Here is a 12583-nt window from a genome sequence, read left to right as displayed (position 1 = left end):
TTCGAAATTAACGCGATAATACACCAATGAAAATTACGTTTTTGTTCCTAATGTTTGATCTAGTTGTTAATTTCATTAGTTGTTCTTCGGTAAAGCGATGTAACCAGATTTGCAAATTAATTTTATTTAATCTATAGATATAAAAATGAATTGCTGTTCGTTAGTCTCGCTAAAACTCGAGAACGGCTGGATCGATTTGGCTAATTTTGGTCTTGAATTATTTGTGGAAGTCCAAAGAAGGTTTAAAAGCTAAAAGATAAATATGAAAATGCTCGGAATTAAATAAAAATAACAATTTTGTTTTTCCTTTGTTGTGTTACCCGTCGGACGGATTCCTTTTGTTTGTTTTATGTTTATTTTACACAAATGTTTAGGTCTTTTATTTATCGATTGAGGCACTACGAAGTCTACCGGGTCAACTAGTATTAAATAAATTTAATTTTAATTTGTGAATTATAAGCAATGTAAAGTTTTATGGCCTATTTCTACCACGATGCGTTCCGGTTTGTGAGGTGAGAGTGACGTTATAGAACTAATGTTTCTAGTGGAAGGCCGCATTAATTGTGACAACATTGAGCTCCAGTAGTCAGATGGACTATGAGCACGCTCAATCATCTATGCCATAAAAAAATCATCCTCCAGGTTTTTAGATTCGTAACGACACTCTCCCTCTGAGGAATTCCTTCAGATGATACCATGACCTCATTATTATTTTTCGCTTTTCTGTAAGGGCAATAAAAGGGAAGCTTAAGCTTCACTGACAATAATGTCATATTATACCTTTATCTGTACAAAACTATACGAGTATTACACTAACAGACTTGATTACATTGAAACAATTAAACCGCGCCACATTCGCGTATTAAATCATATTTTAATGTAAGACAAGTAGTAATGTAATTGTTTCTGAGGAATCATTGGAGCTTGTTGAGTCAACTGTATTTCTTGGTATAACAGTGGACTCCAAACTGCAGTGGGGACCTCATAATCATAAATTAGCGAGTAAGCTCAGCTCTGCAGCATACGCAGCAAAAAAATTTAGAAAGTTAACAAACGCGGACACGGCTCGTTTAGTTTATTTTAGTTACTTGTGTCATGTCCTATGGCATTTTGCTATGGGGCAATGCGGCCGATGTAGAAATGATATTTATTCTGCAGAAAAGAGCTATACGTGCTATTTATAACATGCACTCAAGGGAATCCCTGAGGGCAAAATTTAAAGAAATTAAAGTTCTCACTATACCATCCCAGTACATTTTTGAAAATTTGATGTATGTTCGTAAACATATTGAGGAATTTCCTAAAAAGTCTGACATACATAATAGAAATACTAAGAACAAACACAAGCTTGATGTGCCGATGAGTAGGTTACTTAAGATACGAAATTCATTCGGGTGTTTGTCTGTGCGCCTGTACAACAAAATCCCACAAGATGTTCAGAGCCTACTTAATACCTAGGTTTAAGAAAACGATTAAAGAACATCTGTGCAATAAAGCTTACTATAAAGTCAATGATTATCTAGAAGATTGCACAAAGTGGGAATCAGTTGCTCGCTCCGGGCATTTCAATATTGCAATAATTGTTACGTTATAATAATCATTATAAAAAATAAATATTTAAAAAAAAAAAACTTGCCAGTTCCGGAGGTTAGTTTTTGTGAATTGGCGGTAGTTCTTTTTGACGTTCAACAAGTATGTACTCATTCATCATGTACTCATACATCATTCATTTATGTTGAATAAATTTTTTTTGATTTGATTTGACCTGAAGAATTTTATATACATTTGCAACGAAAGATAATTAAATTCATGAAAACAAAATACCGATGATATGGATTATATCAATGAATTACGTAACTGATAAATCATGAACAATTACAGATCCTATCGGAATGAAATAAGTCGTGAAATCCTTCTCCAAAGCCGGTTTTCGTTGTTCGATTTGCGTAAAGTCTCGGCGACGGGTCCAGCGGAGTGACTGACGTGCTGATTTACAAGGCAGAAACCTTTTTGTACCGCCTTGACGTGGCTCGGACGATGGAGACGTCCGCGAGATGAAACGTTCTGATTTCGGCATCTTTAAACCCTTCTGGTAACGTAGAGTTGAAACGGTTTTTTTTCTTTTGAATTTGCGATGAAACTGAACCAAAAATTTATAATCATTATTGGCTTTTGATTTTCGAGAATCAATGAATGTTAATTAACAATATACAATCATGATAATACATGTTATTTGGACGTATTTAGTTAACATTATATTGCGAAGACGATCTACCTACTGAAATTGTTTACCATCGTTTGACCTACTACATTCTTCGCCCACACTATATAATAAATTAGTATAAAATTTACACAAAAGCATTATCTACGGAAAGTTCACTTTAAATTTATATAACTTCTGGTGTATTTAGTCTACCCTCAGAATTAGGTTAAATTCTTGGAACGTTCAAACGTAAGGTATACGAAGATTATTAGTCGTCGACTCGGTATTACTTACTGTTACGTAGGCAGGCCTTATAATGCTAATGGCGTTTATATTCTAATCAACGGCTCATGCTTATGAATAACTCGCGAAATTGCGATAATGACTAATTAATTAACGGGAGTACGGGAGACGGGCTATTCGAGTGAACAGTATAGGCGGTGTTGCGTTAATTGTGCACTGATTCGATCATCCGATTTAGATATATGGTAATTCCTCTCAAGAGTAACTAGTTGTCTTCGTTACCCGTGCCTCGATCGAGTTTAATTAGCCTGCAGTTTCTTATAACTCGTTTTTGAGAGAGCTCTTTTCAATGCAAAAAGCTGTCATTAAAAAGCGCAGAGATAGTCGACGCGTTATCGTTGTTTTCCGATCTGATGATGATATAAATTCGTAATTTTTTTTTTTTATTGCCTTTGTAGGCAGACGGGCATACGGCCCACCTGATGGTGAGTGGTTACCGTCGCCCATGGACTTCAGCAATGCCAGGGGCAGAGCCAAGCCGCTGCCTACCGCTTAATACTCTCCTTAATAAATAATAAATAAACTTGAAGTTTTTCGTAATTTTAATTTCATCTCACAACGGAAGAAATACATCAGATTTTGAAGTACAAAACGTATAGCTGCTTGGAATTGCGTCGGATATTAGTCAGAGCAATTTGTTTTCTGAGAAATGTTTGAGTTAACACATTTTACTTTCGTATTCAGAACCAGAGAAGTTGTTAAGATCATCGTCGTCGTTAAAGTTTTATGTGAAATCCTTCGATAAATTTCATAAATCTACATAATTTAATTATTTCTTTTATTGCTTAGATGGGTGGACGAGCTCACAGCCCATCTGGTGTTAAGTGGTTTCTGAAGCCCTATAGACATCCACCCCACCCATCTTGAGATATGAGTTCTAAGCTCTCAATGTAGTTACAACGGCTGCCCCACCCTTCAAACTGAAACGCATTACTGCTTCACGGCAGAAATAGGCGGGGTGGTGGTACCTACCCGTGCGGACTCACAAGAGGTCCTACCACCAGTAATATGTTTACTTTTTATCACACATTGAAACGTGTGAAAATAACTGTTCAATAAAACGATATCGTGGTTATTGTATTTTAGCGAAACACTTAAAGAAACGATGGTAACTATTATTATATTTACGGCGAGCTAAATGTATATCCCGCGGTCGCGTCGGTCAGCTGACCAATTAAATGGTAACATATTACGGCGGCTACTTTTGTAAATGGCATCGGAATATCTGTCCGCGGTGCTTTTATTATCTGATATCTCTTAAGTAGTGTCACGGTGAATAAAATCATCGGCGTGTGGTGTGTAGTTCGCCGGTTGCGGACCTGTAGTCCAATTTAAGTGCTTGCTTAAACGAGCGCAAACAAATTATTAAATAGATAAATTACCGTCGGGATCGGATGTGTCTGTAAGGGCAATGTTAGTTTTTTTTAACGACATTGAGAAAAAGTGTTTAAATGAAACAATTTTTGTTTTTCATTTGTTTATAAAGTGCTTTTGAGCTTTTTAATAAAATCCGGCGGTTGACGATAACGAGTCGCGTTGGCCTTAATAATATTTATCTATAATTGCCAAGCGAGAAACTCTTATTTGAATTGGAATTCTCATATCTTTGTTCACATATTAAATTACGCTTTGATGTTCTTAACGCTTCGTTAATCGACATAACTTAAGAGATATATTTTGTTTTTTATTTGAAATTTTAGTTGTCTTTCATTACTTAAAGAAGCGTGACTCCTGCGAATTTTAATAAATGTAAACAGATGTTACGATTTAAAAGAAAATTATAAGATGTCCGTCCACTCGTAAATTTTACTGCGTCCGCTTGGCTAATCGATTTGAGACCTGTGCAATTAATGTCTACGCGTAATCGGAGAATATCATCACCTCAAAACATAACATCGACATATTTTATCTGTATATCATATTATGAGATCGCAATAAAACCGTCAAATGGCATGTTCTTGATACGCTATCACCGTTTGCTCGGACGTCGTCGTCAAGGCGTAAATAAAAAGCTCCAATAAAATAAATATATTTATGTGTATGTATGTATTCGGACTTTGAATTGATCGGTTGATTTTCATATAAATTAATACGAAGAGTACCGGACGGACGTGATCATAAATTATAAGACTTCATATTTGTTTTGAAACGACAATCTATATATTAATACGTGAAGCAAAAACTTTGTACCCCTTTTTACGAAAATTGCACGGACAGAGGAGTATGAAATTTCCCACACTTATAGAGAATATAGAGAAGGAGTGCAGAAAGTTAATCTTTTTTTTAATTATGCATAAAAAATACATTAAATCAATAATAAAAACATTACACACACTACCCTGCCTTTGACAAACACACACACGCATGCATACTATTTGACTATTGTCAAACTTTTCTTATTGCTTAAAGTCTGCGGTCAAATTAAGAATAGATTAAATAATGTTTGTCTTTATTAATATTTGTCTAAAGTGTAGTCTTGGCGAAATCTGTGAACTTTCTTTGACAATAGAATCGTAATGGTATACAAACTTACAATTTCAATTAATTATAGTCGAATTTCGACTACTGTGGGACCACTAGTACAAATAAAAATTCGTTCAACGGAGGTAATCAACAGTTTTATTTCTCGATTCCGCTGCTTTGATTTCGGACTTCATCCTTTCGCGTTGATCCGTGCGTTCTTCATTTGAATATCTTCGCCTCGGATCCTTCGCTGACGCTGATTGAATCCAACGGCGTCTGGAACCTAACATTTTTTTTATTATGAATTCTTCACGGGTAGTCTGTCTCGATTGTCAAGCGTCATTTGTAGACAGACTGGTTAAATGTTAGAGAGTAGAGGTCAGTAATTAACGGGCGAGATCAACAAGCCGCTCAATGCTAATAGGGCCTTTCCACGTCAAAGGGCTAAAAGGCGTTGGAGCGCGTCTGTCCGAATAATGACCCAAGTTGTAGCCTCTTTGCTCCAGTCTAACCGTAGGCGTAGTAAATTAACACATAGTAGGTACGTCAGTGCTTTTTAAATTACTTTCGTTTGTGTTTGGAAGATGATTAAGTCTTTTCACGGTATGTATTCGTATAAAGGACGTAATTGGCTTTTCGATACTGATTCATTATGATTAGATGAAACTTTTAAACAGATGGTAGTTTTTTTAAATGTATCAACGAGTTTAGGGCCACCTGGTTTAAAATGGTCATCGAAGCCTATAGATCTCACAAGGCGATTGTAGCGACCCATCGAATTCGACCTCACAATTCAAAGTCGGCGGCGGAATTCGTGTTACGATGTCTATAAACTTCGCTGACTACTTAGCGATAGGGGGGCCATGATCTGATTCATCAGGGCAACAGTAATTTTATTAATTTTCAAAATATATAGTTGACTTACTGTGTCTTGTTCACTCTGAAGTAGACAATTCCTGCGGTGACCTCACGCGACCCTTGTCAAACGCTCGATTAGCTTAACGCATACAGACTAATTATTATTTTTAAAGCGATTCATTCCCATCACCATCATTCCTCCTGGCTGACGTCATTGGTGTCTTTGACGTCTCGCCCACGTTTGACGGTGTATCGAAATTTCGTTTCCCAATGTGATGTGACAGTGTTTGCTTGGCGTTTTAATCTTTGTGCATATCTGTGTTCAATGCCGATGATTTATCAATGAGATAAAGTTAATTTATTATATTTGAGATATCATTCATACATGCCTTTTTGTTGTTGTTGTGAAGAGAGAAGATCTCAATGGATGGTGTAGGAGATTGAAGGTTTTTTTTGTTATATTATTTGCTTTCGATATAGGTAATATATATTAGAAAATAAAGGTTTTCTTTAAAACAATTTTATTTATTAAATGTAGCAATTTGATTATTAGCGTTTGACAATTGGAAAAAGAACAATATTGTACACGTAAATTAAATTGAAATAATCTTTAACTTTGGAAAGGTATGCATTTCTCAATTCAAAAATGACTCAGACCAGGCCTTTATCCGTAGTCACTTCAAAATGTAAATTAATAAGTTATGATAAACGAATGATAAGGGCAAAGGCTGTTGATACGGGTTGTTCGTGATGGATGCTATTGCGATAAAAACTGGCAGGTCAACTAATTTGCTGAATAATTATGCTTAAATATACATACTTTAAGTGCAAGACATTTAGTAAGTCAGCAAATATATAATAAGCGTTCTTATCTGATTGATAATTAGATCCCACCAAAAAAAATTTAATCTATTAATAAATTAACGTATTAATTGTATGGTGATATTTTCAAACTTATGCTTCGCAAATACTGGTTCGTATTATTTAGTAGTCAGATAAGTAAAGTTGATTGCAAAAATTACAATTTACTTTTAACCCTCAGACACAGCCCACTGAGTTTCTCGCCGGATCTTCTCAGTGGGTCGCGTTTCCGATCCGGTGGTAGATTCTGCGAAGCACGTCTCTTGCTAGGGTTCGTGTTCGTCGATGTCTGTCGCCTCACTGGACGGGCGAACGACAGAGGAGGAAGAAGGCGGCCTTCAGGACCCTGCCTTGGTCATAGACAGGGCCATGAGGACCGTCAAATCATATGCGGCCAACGGCACTAAGACCAAAGCCGCTGGCCGTAAACTGCGAGAGGTGGTCTCGCAGGTCTCGAAGGTTCTGCCTTCGGTTGCTTCCGCCAATGACCAGGTGGTACAGCTGATGGCGGAAAATTCGAGGCTTCGAGTACTACTTCAAGCCCAACAGCAGCCTGATGATGAGGCTGCTGCTTCGAAGAGGACAGCGACAGCGACGGCGTCACCTGCGGTACCCCGGGCCACTGGGTTGCGGACTCCTCCGGCTCCTGTACCGATTGCGACGTCGTGTATCACTGGGGCCCCTCGGAGCCGCCGTTCCCCAGCGCTGACTGGCGACAGTTGGCCTGTGCTGCCACCACCGCGCGCGGCAGAGCAGCGTCCACGTCTCCCATCGCCGCGCACTAGGGAGATGACCGCTACCAAGAGGCAGCAGGCACTCGTGGGGCCACGGGAGCTGGCTGGAAACTTCAGCCTGGACGAGGTCATCACTCGCACCGTCCAGGTTGTATTGGAAAGGCTGGACGGCAGGCTGGCGGCCCTCGAGGCGCAACTCATTGCCCCGGCTGACGCACGGCGACCGGCACATGCAGCAGTGTTGGGTGCTCCAGCCGCCCACCCCGCCCCCGTACGGACTCCAGCCACTAGGTTGGGCCCGGGACGGGATAGAACAAAGCGGGGGGGCGGCGCCAACGCGAAACGCCCATCGCAAGCACCCCAGCCCCGTCCGCTGCCTCCGCCCCCATCCAACATGGACGAGGGGTGGAACGTGGTGGCCCGGCGGGGTGCCAAGAAGGTCCCACTGGCAGCTCCACAAGTGGGTGAAGCGCCGGCGGCCACGGCGGCTCAGGCTGCTCCCCAACAGGGTCGAGCGCCTGTAGCCGCCAAAAAGAAAAACAAGAAAACAAAGAAGCCACCGCGCGCGCCGCGGTCGGCGGCAGTGGTCCTAACGCTGCTGCCGGCTGCCAAAGCCAAGGGCATGACATACGGAGATGTCATTGCTCGGGCGCGCGCGGCAGTCGATCTGAATGAGATCGGGGCGGGGGAGGGTCTCCGCTCTAGGCAGACAGCCAATGGGGCCAAACTGCTAGAGTGTTCCGGTGCCGATAGTCCCGGCATCGCAGAGCGTCTGGCCGCAAGGCTCCGCGCGGTCCTGCCTGAAGAGGAGGTGCGGGTGCATAGGCCGGTCAAGATGGCCGAATTGAAAGTGACCGGCCTGGACGAATGCACCACCAGGGATGAGGTGGTGGCGGCCGTCGCTTCCCAAGGCAACTGTGCCCTGCAGAATATAACCGTAGGCGAGCTGCGTCCCGGTTATAGCGGGGCCAGCTCCGTGTGGGTACGTTGCCCGGTGGAGGCGGCCGTCGCCCTGGCTGCTCCTCCGCCCGGGAGACCTTTGGGGGATCCGGGTAGGTTGCGCGTGGGCTGGATAGCAGCCCACGTGCGCCTGCTAGAACCACGCGCCTGGCGGTGCCTAAAGTGCTTCAGCACTGGGCACTGCCTCGCCAGGTGCGTAAGTGCGGTTGACCGCAGCGGACTGTGTTTCCGCTGTGGTCAGCCTGGACACAAGGCGGCCGTGTGCTCGGCTGCGCCGCATTGCTTATTGTGTGCGGCGGCCGGACGCAGGGCTGACCACCGGACCGGGGGCAAGGCATGCCCCCCAGCCGGCAAAAACGCAATCAGAAATTGGCGCCGCCAAGCTAAGCGGCGCCAAAAGAAGCTGTCGGCCGGGGGAGCACCGGCCGGCACTTTGGCCCCCGCTGAGGCGTTCGCGCCCGATAGCGGGGACAATGGAGTAAGGGAGGGGGCGATGGATGTGGTCCAGTCTTAATGGATCACACCTATCGCTTCCTCCAAGGAAACTTGAACCACTCCGCCGGAGCTCAGGACATGCTGCTCCAGACTATGGCGGAGTGGTCAATTGACGTGGCTGTGGTCGCCGAGCCGTACTTCGTTCCCCCAGCAGACGACTGCTGGTTTGGGGACGTTGATGGCTTGGCGGCCATACATATAAGAAGATCCGCGATGATTCCCCCCCGGCGATGGTGACCAGGGGTCCCGGGATCGTCGCGGTACAATTAGAAAATACCGTCGTGATCGGGGTGTACTTCTCTCCGAATCGGCCTACCGTCGAGTTCGAGCGGTTCCTGGACGGGCTAGAGGTGATCGCTCGTCACCTCTCTCCCCGTTCCGTGATACTGGCGGGGGACTTCAATGCGAAGTCTGTCTCTTGGGGTTCCCCATCTACGGACGCTCGTGGTAGGCTGTTGGAGGAGTGGGCGGTCGCGGCCGATCTCTGTATCGTTAACAGGGGCTCAGTCGCGACATGCGTGCGGTGGACAGGAGAGTCTATTGTGGACTTGACGTTCGCGAGCTCGTCCGTCGCACAGCGCATCCTCGGCTGGGGCGTGGTGGTGGGGGCGGAATCGTTGTCAGATCACCGGTATATCCGGTTCGATCTTTCCGCTCCCACGCCAACACCAGCCGCAGGCGCTCGCGGGGTTAACCCCCCGCGGAGTGCATCCCGGTCATTCCCTAGGTGGGCATTGAAGCTCCTGAAGAAGGAGCTCCTGGTGGAGGCCTCTATGGTGGCGGCGTGGACGCCCACGCGCCCACACCCTTTCGACGTGGAGGCCGAGGCCGAATGGTTCCGCGGCGCGATGCACCGCATATGCGATGCCTCGATGCCCCGGGTCGGCTCTCGGCATTGCGGACGGCGGCAGTCTCCCTGGTGGTCGCCTGAAATTGCGAGACTGCGCGCGGTCTCCATTCGGGCGAGCCGCCAATGCGCTAGACACCGCCGTCGCCGCCACCTGCGGCGCGACGACCCCGTCGCGTTTGCGGAGGAGGAAACCCGGCTGCACGGCGAATATCGCGCTGCGAAGGACGCCCTGCGGCTGGCCATCAGGCGGGCCAAGGAGCAGAACATGGAGAGACTCTTGGAGGCGCTCGAAGCGGATCCATGGGGGAGCCCGTACAGGTTAGTGCGCGGCAAGCTGCGCCCGTGGGCCCCCCCTATGACTGAGCGACTCCAGCCTCAACAGCTGCGGGACATCGTTTCGGCGTTGTTCCCGCAGGAGCGGGAGGGTTTTGTTCCCCCCGCTATGGGTGAGCCGTCGGACGCCATCGACGGTGAAGCCCCTGCTGAGGTGCCCCGTATTACTGGGGCAGAGCTCCGTGTGGCGGTTGTAAGGATGACTGCAAAGGACACGGCCCCCGGCCCGGACGGAGTCCATGGCCGGGTGCTGGCCTTGGCCCTCGATGCCCTAGGGGACCGGCTCCTGGAGCTATTTAATAGTTGCCTGGAGTCGGGACGGTTCCCGTTGCTCTGGCGGACGGGCAGACTTGTGTTGTTGCGGAAGGAGGGGCGCCCGGTGGATACAGCCGCCGGGTATCGTCCCATCGTACTGCTGGACGAGGCGGGAAAATTGCTGGAGCGTATTCTGGCTGCCCGCATCGTTCAGCACCTGGTCGGGGTTGGACCTGACCTGTCGGCGGAGCAGTTCGGCTTCCGGGAGGGCCGTTCGACCGTGGATGCAATACTTCGGGTGCGGGCCCTCTCGGACGAGGCTGTCTCACGGGGTGGGGTGGCGCTGGCGGTGTCTCTTGACATCGCCAACGCATTTAACACCCTGCCCTGGTCCGTGATAGGGGGGGCACTGGAGAGGCATGGAGTGCCCCTCTACCTCCGCCGGCTGGTTGGCTCCTATTTGGAGGCCAGGTCGGTCGAATGTACCGGGTACGGTGGGACCCTTCACCGTTTTCCGGTCGTGCGGGGTGTTCCGCAGGGGTCGGTTCTCGGACCCCTCTTGTGGAACATCGGGTACGACTGGGTGCTGAGGGGTGCCCTCCTCCCGGGCCTCCGCGTTATTTGTTACGCGGACGACACGTTGGTCGTGGCCCGGGGGGATGATTATAGAGAGTCTGCCCGTCTCGCCACAGCGGGGGTGGCCCTCGTTGTCGGGAGGATAAGGAGACTGGGCCTCGACGTGGCGCTCAGTAAATCCGAGGCCTTGTGGTTTCACGGGCCACGGAGAGCGCCACCTGTCGACGCCCACATCGTGGTTGGAGGCGTCCGAATAGGGGTCGGGGTGCAGTTGAGGTACCTCGGCCTCGTGTTGGACAGCCGGTGGGCTTTTCGTGCTCACTTTGCGGAGCTGGTCCCCCGATTGATGAGGACAGCCGGTTCTTTGAGCCGACTGCTCCCGAATATCGGGGGGCCGGATCAGGCTGTGCGCCGCCTCTACGCAGGGGTGGTGCGATCGATGGGCCTGTACGGTGCGCCTGTATGGGCTGAGCCACGCAACCGGGCCGCTATGGCTCGGTTCCTGCGCCGGCCGCAGCGCACCGTTGCTATCAGGGTCATCCGTGGATATCGCACCGTCTCCTTCGAGGCGGCGTGTGTGTTGGCGGGGACGCCGCCATGGGAGCTGGAGGCGGAGTCGCTCGCTGCCGACTATCGGTGGCGCAGCGAGCTTCGTGCTCTGGGCGTGGTGCGTCCCTCCAAAAGTGAGCTGCGGGCGCGGAAGGCCCATTCTCGGCGGTCCGTGCTCGAATCGTGGTCGAGGCGGTTGGCCAACCCCACGTGGGGTCTACGGACCGTTGAGGCGGTTTACCCAGTCTTTGATGACTGGGTGAATCGTGGCCGAGGACGCCTCACCTTCCGTCTGGTGCAGGTGCTGACTGGGCACGGATGCTTCGGAAAGTATCTGCACGGGATAGGAGCTGAGCCGACGACGAGGTGCCACCATTGTGGACACGACCTGGACACGGCGGAGCATACGCTCGCTGTCTGCCCCGCTTGGGAGGTGCAGCGCCGTGTCCTGGTCGCAAAGATAGGACCGGACTTGTCGCTGCCTGGCGTCGTGGCGTCGATGCTTGGCGGTGACGAGTCCTGGAAGGCTATGCTCGACTTCTGCGAGTGCACCATCTCGCAGAAGGAGGCGGCGGGGCGAGTGAGGCAAAGCTCTCCTCACTACGCAGAAACCCGCCGCCGCCGAGCAGGGGGTCGGGACCGGGGTCTCGTCCGTAACCCGGCCCCCTAAGAGCTTCGGGCTCCACCCGCTTTGTGCGGGGAGGAGCTTAGGCGTGGGGCGGCGTGGTAGGTCGCGTTCCCCCGACCGCTCCGGGGGAAGGTGTAGCGCGGCGCTATCAATCGGGCTCTTGGCCCGTCGACCGAGGGAACCGGCGGTCATGTTGCTGGCGGCCGCCGGTCCGGCGTCTGGGGGACGGCGGGATGGATGTAATGTGCTCTGCGTAAACCCTGTCCCGCCGTCTCAATAACTCCGACTGGGTTCCCACCCGGTCCGGGGTAGGGCGCCGGCTGTGAGCGGCAGGAGTTTTTAGTGAGGTTCGACTCCCACATACCCCACCTGCCGTGCGGGTGGGGATCCGGCGATTTTCTCCTGTGGAAAAAAAAAAAAAAAAAAGGGTTCGTGTTAGCAACTTCGTCAGGTTGGAGCCTCGTGAGCTAACCTACTAGTTAAGGTTCCGCTGAATTAGCCTCTCAAGGCTATCA

At 48.6% G+C, this 12583-nt stretch overlaps 1 protein-coding gene and 1 long non-coding RNA gene across 3 annotated transcripts in view; one reads left to right on the top strand and one right to left on the bottom strand.

Annotated features, from left to right (window-relative positions):
* The window catches only part of LOC101739058 (lysine-specific histone demethylase 1A), a 359897-nt gene that overhangs the window by 323862 nt on the left and 23452 nt on the right, over window positions 1–12583 (top strand). The window lies entirely within an intron of this gene.
* On the bottom strand, window positions 5106–6107 carry LOC134201043 (uncharacterized). The gene is made up of 2 exons (XR_009976192.1): window positions 5895–6107; window positions 5106–5252 (listed from the first exon to the last, which is right to left on the bottom strand). It is a non-coding gene; the product is annotated as an uncharacterized LOC134201043 (long non-coding RNA).

The sequence above is a fragment of the Bombyx mori genome, chromosome 23, assembly GCF_030269925.1.
Source record: "Bombyx mori chromosome 23, ASM3026992v2".
In the NCBI taxonomy this organism is placed as follows: Eukaryota; Metazoa; Arthropoda; class Insecta; order Lepidoptera; family Bombycidae; genus Bombyx; species Bombyx mori.
The sequence above is the reverse complement of the archived record's forward strand: the minus strand, read 5'-3'. Positions and strand labels throughout refer to the sequence as shown.